The following is a 12,192-nucleotide window of genomic DNA, read 5'->3' on the forward strand; positions in this document are numbered from 1 at the left end:
GCTGGAGAGAGCAAGACACCTACGTAATGCCTTTCCATTGCTAATATCTGCATTGAAGAGACCAGGGACAGGGAATGAACTATTGGGTTTCTTGACCTAAGGCAGTCTGGTGATGCAGGGTGAAAGGCTAGATCACATGCTCCATTTGAGGAAAATGTACTCAAAAGCCTCAGAGAGAAAAGCCAATGGAAGGCAGGAGTAGGAGGAGAGGGATAATTAAGCAGGGAAGAAAAGAGGCAATAAAAGGGAAGAGAAGGGAAGGACAGGGGGAAAAAGAAGCACCACTAATTTAAGAAAAGAGTATGGCATAAGGGCAATATTACGTCATAGGGTGTACAGTAGGTGGTTTTTGATGGCATGCACATTCTTAAAAATATTTATTATGTATGTTACAGTTATCTTTTGGCAATTAAATTGGTTATTTTTGTTTTGCTTTTCCAGGAGTGAGATAACATTTTTTTTATTTGAACACATTTATTTAATCAAAAAATTAAAGATCAGTTTAAAGGAAAAGTACATACTAAGTTCTTTATCTTCAGAATCTCCAAATTCCTTATTAGTACAATGGGATATAACCTCCCTTTCAGAGTTGCTGTGATGACTGGTAATAAGGGTTAGAAAGTACAATGTCTAGCAAGTTCTCAAGAGTAGTCATTAATGATAATAAATTAAAGCAAAAATTGAAATTAGAAATAGTTGATTTGAAGAAATCAGAGGGAGAGGAATAAAATTAGGAGTCAGGTACTACATAGAGAATAAGAAGGCAACATGGTTTTGAGATGGAGATGAAGGATCTGGTCCCAAGATAGGGTTGGATGGATTAGGTTGCTAAGCAAAGAAGAGAAGGAGGGGCTCTTGACCTGAGGACCATGAGTGGGCTCTGGGAGATCACTGAAACTTCTAAAAGTGTGTGGTAAAATGTGATGTATGCAAATATCAGAGGAGGCTTTATTTTTTTTATTTGTTTTAATGTTTATTTTTGAGAGACAGACAGATGGAGCGCAAGCAGGAAAGGGGCAGAAAGAGAGGGAGACACAGAATCCAAAGCAGGCTCCAGGCTCCAAGCTGTCAGCACACTGTCCAATGCAGGGCTGGAATTCACAAACCATGAGATCATGACCTGAGCCAAAAACAGACGCTTAACCAACTGAGTCACCCAGGCGCCCCACTTCATTTTTTATTAGAGATGGATACTCAGAAGAGGGTCCATGTCTCCCACCAGATTTTCAGAGGTTTAGGACCTCAAGTTTTTAGGTATTGCTGACTCAGACGTATCAACTAGTCAACTGAAAACAGTACCTCTATAAAGGCACTACCCCCAAAGTTTGCCCAGCATTGAAATGACATGGTACTTCAAAGTGTCTGGGTGGAGGATCACATGTTGAACTGAACCTGTAAAGGCAAGTCATGGGCCCGCCACCGCTATTTTCCAGAGATGGTTTGTGTTATGCCATGCCAGACCTGCTCTAGACCTGATAAACGGAGATGCAGGTAGTATACAAGACATCGCTGTGGCACAGAAAAGAGTTTCCTTGGGTGACAGTGAGGTTGATCCTGGGGTGATGATATTCTGGACATTAGAGATGGCAGTGAACATGCCCTTCTGAGTTCCTGCCTCCACCAGGTGGCCCTGACCACCAACCTTAGGCATAGCTCTGAAGGAGATGTGGGGCCCAGGGGGAGCCGTGTCCACACACTGATACCTCTAATTTCTACCGTGCCCTTTGTACTGCTTCTTACCTGATCCAACAACTGAAATTGAACAACTGAAATCCAGACTGAAATTACCAACAACTGTAAACCAAATCTAAACCACCTTTATACCAACCCATCCTTAGGGAATAGAGTCAGCCAGCTCCAGACAGCCATGAAGAACAATTTGGAGACTGCACTCGACCTATTTTATCACAACTCAGTCTTCTCATAAATATTTTATACATATCTGTAATTTCAAAAGCAGAGAGTTTAGCACTTCAGTTAAAAAATTGATAGGGTTTATGTCAATAGTTGCAGCTCATGCTGAAAAATATCTTCTTCATTAGTTTCTCCAAAGAGAGAGAAGGAAAAAAAAACTCCCAAAAAGAGAAAAATGTAAACTGCAGAATATATTTTCAAATATTTGCCTGTCATAACTATTCCTAGACGTTTATAAATTTTCCTCCTAGTCACCATGTTTTACTACATATTTTAAAGGTGAAAAAAAAAATGGTGAAGAATGTGTATCCCACTGTTAAAAGGATGCCACAATGCAAGTTCTGTAAGGAACTCACCGGAAACTGGTAAGTAACAAAGCTTTTAGAGCACCAAAAGAAATTATGAAACAAAATACTTGTTTACAAATGAATTTATCAAATAAATTAATAAATAAATACATGATTCAAGCAATAATGACTTAAATGTTGATTTTTTAAAACGGAAGCTCGGGATCCATCTCTAATAAAAAACAAAGCTTTCTTGGTTAAGGTGAACAACAGTAACAAAAAACTGCAAAATCACATTTGATTTAGGTCAAGGATGACTAGCTCTTGATGATGAAGATGAAGGTCCTTACTTCAAGAACTAAGAGGAATAGAATCCAAACAGACATTACTAGCACATTTTTACACAGAATAGTTCTAGTTTAGTATATAATGTGAGTTTCTCATCTTGGTATATTTTCCTCTTAACTTGCTCAGCTCATAGCTAAGAACAAAACAGGAGGTCAAGTATAGCAATGGGTAAGAAAAGTATAACGAAATACATTTGACAGTGCTAAAGCAGACATTTAGTCGCATACATATCAAATCTTCTTATGGGAACACAAAACAGTGACATATTCCATTAGCATTTTCTTCCTCTCAGGTGGAACACTTAGGAGCCTCAAGTACTTGGTAACCTACATTGAAATGCACTTTGGAGGTGCTTCCTCTCTGAAAGGAGTCTCCTTTCTCTCTCTGAAGTTCCTCTTGCAGATAGCTGACTCGAGGCTCAGAGAGGTGCAGTGTGGGACAGAGAAAGGGAAAAAACCCTTTCTTCACACTCGTGCTGCTCTGAATGCGGACCATCTGTGCCCCCAGCTGGAGCGCCGGCAATGGTCTGGCACTTGAACCACACCATATTTACAGATCTAAACACAAATGGCTACTGCCTGATTGTTTCATGATTCATTAGTCAGACAAGCTCTCCTCTCCCGCCAGCACAGCTGTTACAGAGTAAACCTTTGTCACTTAATAGGCCTGATTATTACTTTCCATCAAAGGTATTGATCTGTGTCACCTCTACTTAAGGGAATGGGGGAGAAGAAAAAGGGGGAATAAAATGGACCAGGAAAACATGAACACGAAGAAGAAGGAGGGCAAGAGAGGAACATTAGGTGGGATCGGCGACACTGGCTTCCTCCCCTGCTTTCTCCTGCGTGCCCTGAATATCTGAATCCATGTCTTCGGCCGCGGCGACTGACTTTCTCAGGAAGAGGAGCCATACCTCACATGGCGTGCAGCCCTCCTGAGTCCCCCAGACCACTGCAGTCACAGACCCTGACCACACAGATTAGGGTGCAACAACGGGCAAAAGGTGAAATGAACCAGAAATCTGTATCAATTAATAAACCAAGCCAGTGTGCAGATCAAGTACAGGCTCTGGAGGGAATTTTTTTTATAGCTGCTTTAATTATTTCCTTTTGTTTAACAAATAAAGTGAAGCTATAATCCTGAGCTGTTCTCCGACTGTGACGTACAGCATTTGCCCAGGTTGAAAGGTGCTCCTGTCTAGATGCCAGGTGGGCACGGCAGGGCAGAGCCCCGGCTGGGTATGCAGAATGCCAGCTTGGCATCCTGGCCAGTGCTCTGCTTCACTCTTGCCTCTATCACTTTCCTCACTTGTTCCTTTCTTAGGAAGAAAAAAAAAAAAAAAACTCCAAGGAGCAAAATGTGAGAGGATTTCCTGGGAGGGAAAAGACAAAGAAAAGCTGTCAGAAATGACACAAATTCCGTAAAAACCAAGAAAAGATTCTCACCAGCATCACCACCATAACAACTATTTAGGAAGCACAGAATTTTAGAAAGGAGGGCAAGAGACCACCTATGTAACCTCCTGGTATGCCTACACACAAAGGAAGCCCAAAGAGGTTAAGAAGCTTCCTCCTATCATACAGCTTTTTGGGTGGGACAGCCAAATCTGAAAGAAAAGTCCTCTGCTAACCAGTACAGAGCCCTTTCCATTCTCCCGACTAGCCCCTCAAATACCAAAATCTCCACTCAGACAGGAGGGGTAGGATAAGATAAGGTAACATCACAAAAATGATGAGACTTTCGTTCATACTTTGTAGTCACACTTGTGCAACTGCACCCATGTCATAGAACGGTATTTTATTTTACATAGTACACTTATGTATGTGTATGTGTGGCTATCACACACAAGTAACCCAATGCACACATGCATGCAGAATAGCTCATTAACAACCATTGAACAGCTCCAACTCTCTGAGATTCCAACATAGGCTGGTTCCCCTCCCTTTGTCTCCATAACACTCACTGCAATTGTTACCCAAATCTGGTATATTAATGAGATCTTTATGACTCCTTTTCCCCAGACCGCACCCTCCAATTGCAAGCACATTGTCATTCTAGTTCACAGAAGGTCAACAGCCTTGCTAAGTGCATCACTGTTTGTTTTATGGTGCTCACCAAAAGTGATGGATTGACAAGTCTAGACATTGGGACCCTCCATTTATGTGACTGTCAATAGGAGCAAAAGACAAGGTCCGCTCTGCCAACTTGGTTCATTCAGAATTAAAGGGGATGATCAGAACTCAGTTCTCTTAAGTTTCTATCTCCAAAGACATTATTAATGAGTATAGCATTGAGAAATATATGAATGGGCCGTGGCCCAGGGGATCTGAACAAGCCCATTTTATACTTATTTTATTCTCAGTAGTCCCTTGGCCAAGGGTAGGATGCTAATGGCTTGTGATCACTTCTGACTCAGCCCAGATTTTAATCAGCAAACTGGCAGTAAAAGACCCCCTGTCCCATTTCCATGTCTATAGTTCTCCAGGTGGTTTAATTGTTCCACTTGATATCCATGTCCAATGCCATCTAGTCTTCTCTCCTTCTCCAGCCCCAGTTCCCAAATGGCATTGGGAATTTACTCTTTGGAGCAGAATGTTAATGAAGCATGCAGTGTATGTTTTGATACCCATAAAAAAAATTTTTTTAACGGAATCATATCCTTAATTCTTCCATCAAAAACAGAATTCAGATTTGGAAGCAAATAAAATCTTACTGATAGCCAACTTTCAGTTTTTGAGCCTTCCAAACCAGTTTCTTTTTGTAAGTTATGTCTATCAGTTGACAGGACCAATATGATTTTACGTGGGCACAGTTTGGCAAACAGGAACTCCACATAATATAGTGCACTTGAAATTCATATAAAAAGAAAGCTGTCAGCAAGTAGAAACTGATTAAAATAAAGGGCATTTGTTCTTAACAGGGGAGGAAAATCAGCTTATAGCCATAAAAAGGAAACTGATTGGCAAGAACTCATGTGAAAATGCCAAAGTATTAAAAATACACTTTAATGTTTTCTCTGTTTATATTCCACTTGATAATTTGATTTTGAATCTAAATATGCATTTCTCCAAGCATATCAACAAAAATGGACCCTACCTAGAAATGTATGTATAGTAACCAACAGTAATGGCAGTATTCTATGAAAACAAAAATCCTTAAAATTTTTTAAGACATATGACAGATGGTTTGTCATGCCTTAACAAATTTTGTTGAGGCAGGTAGTGTAGGTATACTATCTTAATTTTACAGACAGGACACTGATGAGTTAAGAGATTACTGATAGAGAAATATTATCAAACAATGTTTATAAAGCATGGGGAGCCACTGCCTGGAATGCAAAAGAGCTCTCTCAGTTATAACTCCAAGAAGACCTACATGATGGTACACAGAAAGAAAAAAAAAAAAAATACAACTACATCATTAGAAAAACTGAGTCCAAGATCTTACCAAAGCTTTTGTCTTGGGAGAATGCCCGAGAGAAAATGTACTTTCTGGCATCCAGGTACTCACATGTCCTACAAATAACCATGCAGAATGAGCCTGGAGTCAGAGCACTTTCTACACAGACTAAAATTAAACATATATATGCAGTCAATTAAAACAATGTGTATTTAAAAATAGGCGTAACACTTGTTCTTATATAGCTACATTATTTAACTAAATATACATGTAACAGCTGGGACTGAAACCCAAAAAATACATATAGCAGATTGCAACGAAAACCTACGGTTGTATTTAGTTACCTACGTATTTTAATTTGGTTGCACATAATCAAAGCCAACAGTGTTCATGGTTGGATAATTGTGCTTTCTTGCTCCTAAAAATGCCAACACCAAACTTTATTCTGGAAAATGCCTTTTTCTTTAAATATTTCTCTGTATTTTTCTTTATAGAGTGTTCACAGAAATTTTTTAAATGCATTTATTTATGTAATTATATTTCTCATTTCTAAGTTTAAAAGTCATCATAGTGTACCCTAAAATGTCTCTGGTCAATGTGGCATAAATCTGGATGATAAAATAATAAATAAATAGCCAAAACTTATGACCCACTATGTGACAGTCACACAAATATTTACTCATTTAATCATCAGAATATCCTATAAATTAAGTTCTATTATTATCCAGATTCTACAGATGAGCAAACTGAGTCCCAGAGAGATTAAATAACTTGTGCTACCACATAGAGCTAGTGAGTGGTAAAGCTGAAATTCAAAACAAAGCTGTCTGGCTCCAAAGTTCATGCTCTTAAACTAAAATTTACAAGTAAACATAACTCTAGAAAGAGAGCAAGAAAGAAAAAGAAAGAGAGAAGGAGGGATAGAGAGATGAATCAAGGGATGGAGGGGGGAATAAGAAAGCTTTTAAAAACTGAACCAAAAAAAAAAAAAAAAAAGAGGGGGCTAAGTTTGCCTTTATAATGCAGTGAGGAAATCTGGAAAATGCTCTTGAGGAATTAAAGGAAGTCTTTTTGACAACTGGAACAGGGTTTTTTGGAAGAAGGGAGAAAAAAAAGGGGGTTGATGCCAACTGAACCCCACTATGACCTTGATGGAGGAGAAATGACTGCAGATTCAGTTTGTCTGTGCCAGCTCTCAGGGCCTCCCTTCCAGGAATACATCCATCTGCCCCAGCATCCTGAGCATTTCTAATACTGCTCCTCCCTGCTTGGACTTAAGAAGATGTCAAGGGATAAGACACCCGGAAACCTAAAATACAAGCGTAGTGATGCATGGTCACTTGGCAACGGTGACTGTGCTTAGCTTCATGCCAAGGAATGGAGCCTGCCTTCTTGCCAGCAGCCCAGACATTCAGCAAACAGACAACACAGTGGAAGCAGAGACACAGAAGCAGAAGGGAACTGTCCAGCAGAGGAGGAACCTTCTACACATTTATAAGAAAAATACAGAAGATAAGAAGACTAGATTATCACTGATCATAGCAGCAGGATGTTTGTGAGGAGAGAAAGTACTTTTAACTCAGCAGTAATGTGGACTATATTATCTGGGAACAGAAATGCCATATGATATGTCACTCAGTGAAAGCTTGGAGGAGTAGCCCACAAAAATAAGCAGAGGCATCAGTTACTGTTTTTTGGACCTAGGCAGAGCTGGAAATGAAGGCCATCAGAAACCTTAGTGCAGATGCCTCAGAATTTTGTGGTTTGAAGGAGCTAGGGGTTTGTTCTATTTTCTTTTCTTCCTTTATTTATTGTCTTTGTTACATCAGGCTCCTTTGAGTAGCCTCCTCTGGTGAGAAACAAAGCTTGATGGGGCATGTGGTTCTATTTGGAATCTTTTATGCATATCTTTATTGCTGTCTTCAAATAAAGCTTGTCATATAATGCTTTCCAATAAATTACGACCTTGAACATCTAAAATAGTATTGTTTTTCATTGTGGTAAGTGAATCAGAATATTGAATGCAGTATAAGTAATTACCATAGTTACCAGTTAGTGAAGGCTTACTATTTGCCTTTCAGGCATGATCCATGTATTTTGTGTACATTAATCTTCACAACAATCCTGAAGGAAGTTCTATTGCCCCCATTTTGCAGAACAGAAAACTGAGACTCAGACTGGCTGCAGAACCAATAAGAGGCAGAACCAGGATTCTACCCCAGGTTTGTGTGGCTTCAGAGTCCTTGCTCATAGATGTTGCCTTAAGAAATGTCATCAGGGGGGCGCCTGGGTGGTTCAGTCAGTTAAGCATCCGACTTCAGCTCAGGTCATGATCTCGCAGTTCATGGGTTCAAGCCCCGCGTCCGGGAGCCTGCTTCAGATTCTGTGTGTCCCTCTCTCTCTATCCCTCCCGCACACATGCTCTTTCTCTCTCAAAAATAAATAAAAACATTTTAAAAAAGAAATGTCATCAGGAATAATAAAATAACAATATTCCAAACTGAGGGTTATTGAAGGGGTTGTGGGAGGGGGGATGGGCTAAATGGGTAAAGGGCACTAAGGAATCTACTCCTGAAATCAGTGTTGCACTATATGCTAACTAATTTGGATGTAAATTAAAAAAAAATTAAACATAAAATTAAAAAAATAAAATAACAATATTCCAATGAGCAATCCTGAGACTTACTATCAACATATACTCGGCTAGACTGGCACCTTCAACCCTTGGAACAATCAAGAGTGTGACAATAGCTCAACAACTGGAGTAGTGCAAAGAGCAATAGACAAGATTTGAGAAGATTTGGTTTGGGGCCTGAGTCTGCTTCTAACTCTCAGTTTCCTGGGGCATTTTCTCAAGCCCTATGAATCTCAGTTCCTGAATCTCTACAAAATAGTCATAAAGAGACTTGCCCTATGGGTCTCACTATTGGGTAATTAACTGAAATCCGAAGCACTCCAGAAATGCATTGGTTTTAAATCTCTATATATGATACTCTTAAATTGTAACTCTGGCTTACACAGTCTCAACCACAAATGGACATCAGTGTCTTCTCTTTATCACTCCTTGCCCTCCAACAGTAGCCACAGGTATTAGATGCTGCCATGAGAAACATTTTCCGAATGCTAGAAATTGTGCAAGATGAGCCTGAGCAAAATGACCATAAATCCACTTTGTAAGTGCTGTGTCACTTACAAGGGACAAAAAGAGAGAAATATTCTATTTTCTTAATGACTGTGGTTGAGATTAGCATGCGGTGAATGCAGAAAAACCAAATTCTGCTGCCTCCTGGCTTCATCATTATATAGAATGTGAATATTGCATGTATCTATGAGGTATTCAAAAGTGTACAGGCCTAGCAAAATACCAGTTTGCTTCCATCTTGCCAAATTATGCTCTCTTAATATCTAGAAAGCTGCAAAATCAGGACTCTCACTAGGTCTTATATCTCCATATCCCACAAAATTACACTTAAAAGTAGTTCCAAAACCCCCAGATTCATGCCAATGTAATTAGAATTTTCAAGATTTAAACTTTTGGATTAGGTACTCTTAAGAATCTAATACAAATCTGGGATCTTCTCCCCAGATTAAAACCCATTCATACACAGGCACACACACACACACACACACACACACACACACACACACACACAAACACAACTGACTGTATAGGAGGCTACAAATTCTTTGATGCCCATCCAGGGGCCCTTCAGGGTTTGCAGACCTCAAGCGAAGAACTCCCAGGGCTCACACATGGATGTACACGTTGATCTATTACATGATCATGCTTGGTCAAGGGGTGAAGGGAAACTGAATCCATCTCTTATATTATTCACTAAGCCATGCTGTATCCACCCAGGGGGGATACTGTTTTCTAATTTGTTCAAAGGTGCCTTGTAGTGGTAGGGGTGTAGTAGGACCAGCTCACACCAGCTGTCAAGCTGAGCTCATTGTGTGCCTCTCTGCCCAACCCCATGTTCAAGGATAATCACACTGAGAGCTTGAAATCAGCCATGGTGGGAGTATTTATATCAAGGAAATTGTAGTAAATCCTACAAAGAAGGGCTGCCCCAATAAGAGAGCCAGTTGTTGAAGATTTACCAACATATCATTGCATAAGGGCTGGTAGAGACCCAGAGGACCTCTGTCATATTGTGACAGATTTGAAATAAAAGCAGAAAATACAATTTTAAAATCTACATCCCAGTTTCCTCTTAGTATGTCCTATTTGCTTTTAGGTCAAGGGCTTGTGGGCCCTGACTTGTTTTGAGCACAGACATAATAGATAACAGATGCTAGAGAAGATATTCAGAGAGGGCTGCTAGAAAAATTGATTCCCATTCAGTCCAAGATGGGTCTAAAGATAGCATCCAGAACTAGAAACCTATGTTTTAAAACATCTGCAGCACTGGTAGCTGTAACTGCCATAAGAACCATCAAGAAAACAAATGATTGTTGCATATAATTTTTATGCAATTTTTATGGGATTAGAAGGAGGAACTCTGGGTGGGCTCGAGGGAGGCAGGGAGTAAATCTAAAACCCAAAACTCTTGAGATGCCAGAAAAGAAGAGCCCCGCCCATAGCAGGCATAAATTGTGGACTGATGTTAGCTTTCTTCTGTAGGCTTTTTAAAGAACTACTGCTTATAACTAAACTCTATCTTGAGCCGAGATATTCTCTGAGGAAGGAAAAAAAAAAAAAGAAAGAAAGAAAAGGCAGGTCAAATGGCTGATTCCAGTTTTGAATTACAGAGGGCTATTGATTTTTCATTAAGGGTCCTGCGCTGCTCTCAAGAGGAGGGAGAGAGAGGGGAAAGTAATTCATTGATTAGAGCCGAGGGCCATGTTCATTTATTGGCTTCCTGCCACGTCCCATTATTTCCGATTCTAAATGTATATTGAAGTCAGTTTATTTTCATCATTGCCTCCTGTCACCAGAAATGTCTCCCAGTAACTATTAGTTTAATCATCCTTTTCTCACAATGGTAATGAGTGATAATATCCAACATGATCCTGGATTTGTGGATATTATTCATTGGATTACAGCGTTGCTCCTCCCAAGGCTCTAGTTAAGAGTCTGTCAAACACTTTAACAGTCTAAAAGACATGAATAGTTTGATAATTTTTTAAAAATATATTTGAATCAAAAAAAACTATAGCATTTTTACTCTAGTTTTACTTAAAAAAAAAAAAAAGAAAAAAAAAACCTTTCCTGGAATATCCACGATTTTTGATCTATCAATGATGGTAACTTTAGAGAATGCAGGAAACCCACCCAATTCAGGCATCATGTACCTACACCAAGCCGCTAGAAACCAATCTAGAGAACCATCAAGCACATGCTGAATAAATCAAGTACTCCATTTAGCACCATAATTTAATTTGCAAAAATCTGTACTGTCTTGATTCATACTTGAACCTCTCTGTTTTACATATTAGTAAACTGAGGTCCCAAAAGACTGAACCACTCAGGATCACCTTACAAAGTGGCACAGGGGGACTAGAACCCATGTTCCCTGGCTTCAAGATCATTATTTGTTCTACGACACCATGCTGCCATTCTAATAATCTACCCTCTCAGGTCATGTGATATTTACAACATATAAAAATCAGAAGCTGATGATGACTTTATTATCAAATACTAAAAACGTTGCTAATGATTTTTTTTTCTTCCCCATCTCAGGATAAGACCTTATTTCCCGTTAAGCACTGCCTCATACCTAGGTAAAGTAATTAGTTGCCCACATTATATAATGTGAGTGTCTACTTGCCTCCCAAGGTTTCCCAAACTCAATACCTCTGGTCATCTCCCAAGGGGCTCATGTACATTAAAACTTCTGAATGAATTTTCTCAATGCACTGTGAAAAGTGGGAGGAATTCTCCCATTTTATAGGAGATTGGCCAAGGCTACACTGGAAACAATCATTTACAGGTCCAGAACTTAGACTCAGGCCGGCTCACAAGTTCCTTTCCACTACACCACAGCTCCCTCTGGTGCCCAAGTTAACAGTGGGAACTATTAAAAACAAAACTATTTAAAAGATGTATACCAGTAAACTGAGCTAAAAAAAAAAAAAATGCCATGAAAAAATATCCCATTCAGAGTAGCAATCAAGAATATAAAATGTCTACAAATAACTATGACAAAAACATGTAAGGAACTTATAGGACTAAAACTAAACAACTTTACGGAAAATGTAAAATAAGATCTAATTAAATAAAGAGGCATTTTAAATGTGTCAG

This window comes from Herpailurus yagouaroundi, unplaced genomic scaffold (genome assembly GCF_014898765.1).
Source record: "Herpailurus yagouaroundi ecotype Mexico unplaced genomic scaffold, PumYag 28, whole genome shotgun sequence".
Classification (NCBI taxonomy): Eukaryota; Metazoa; Chordata; class Mammalia; order Carnivora; family Felidae; genus Herpailurus; species Herpailurus yagouaroundi.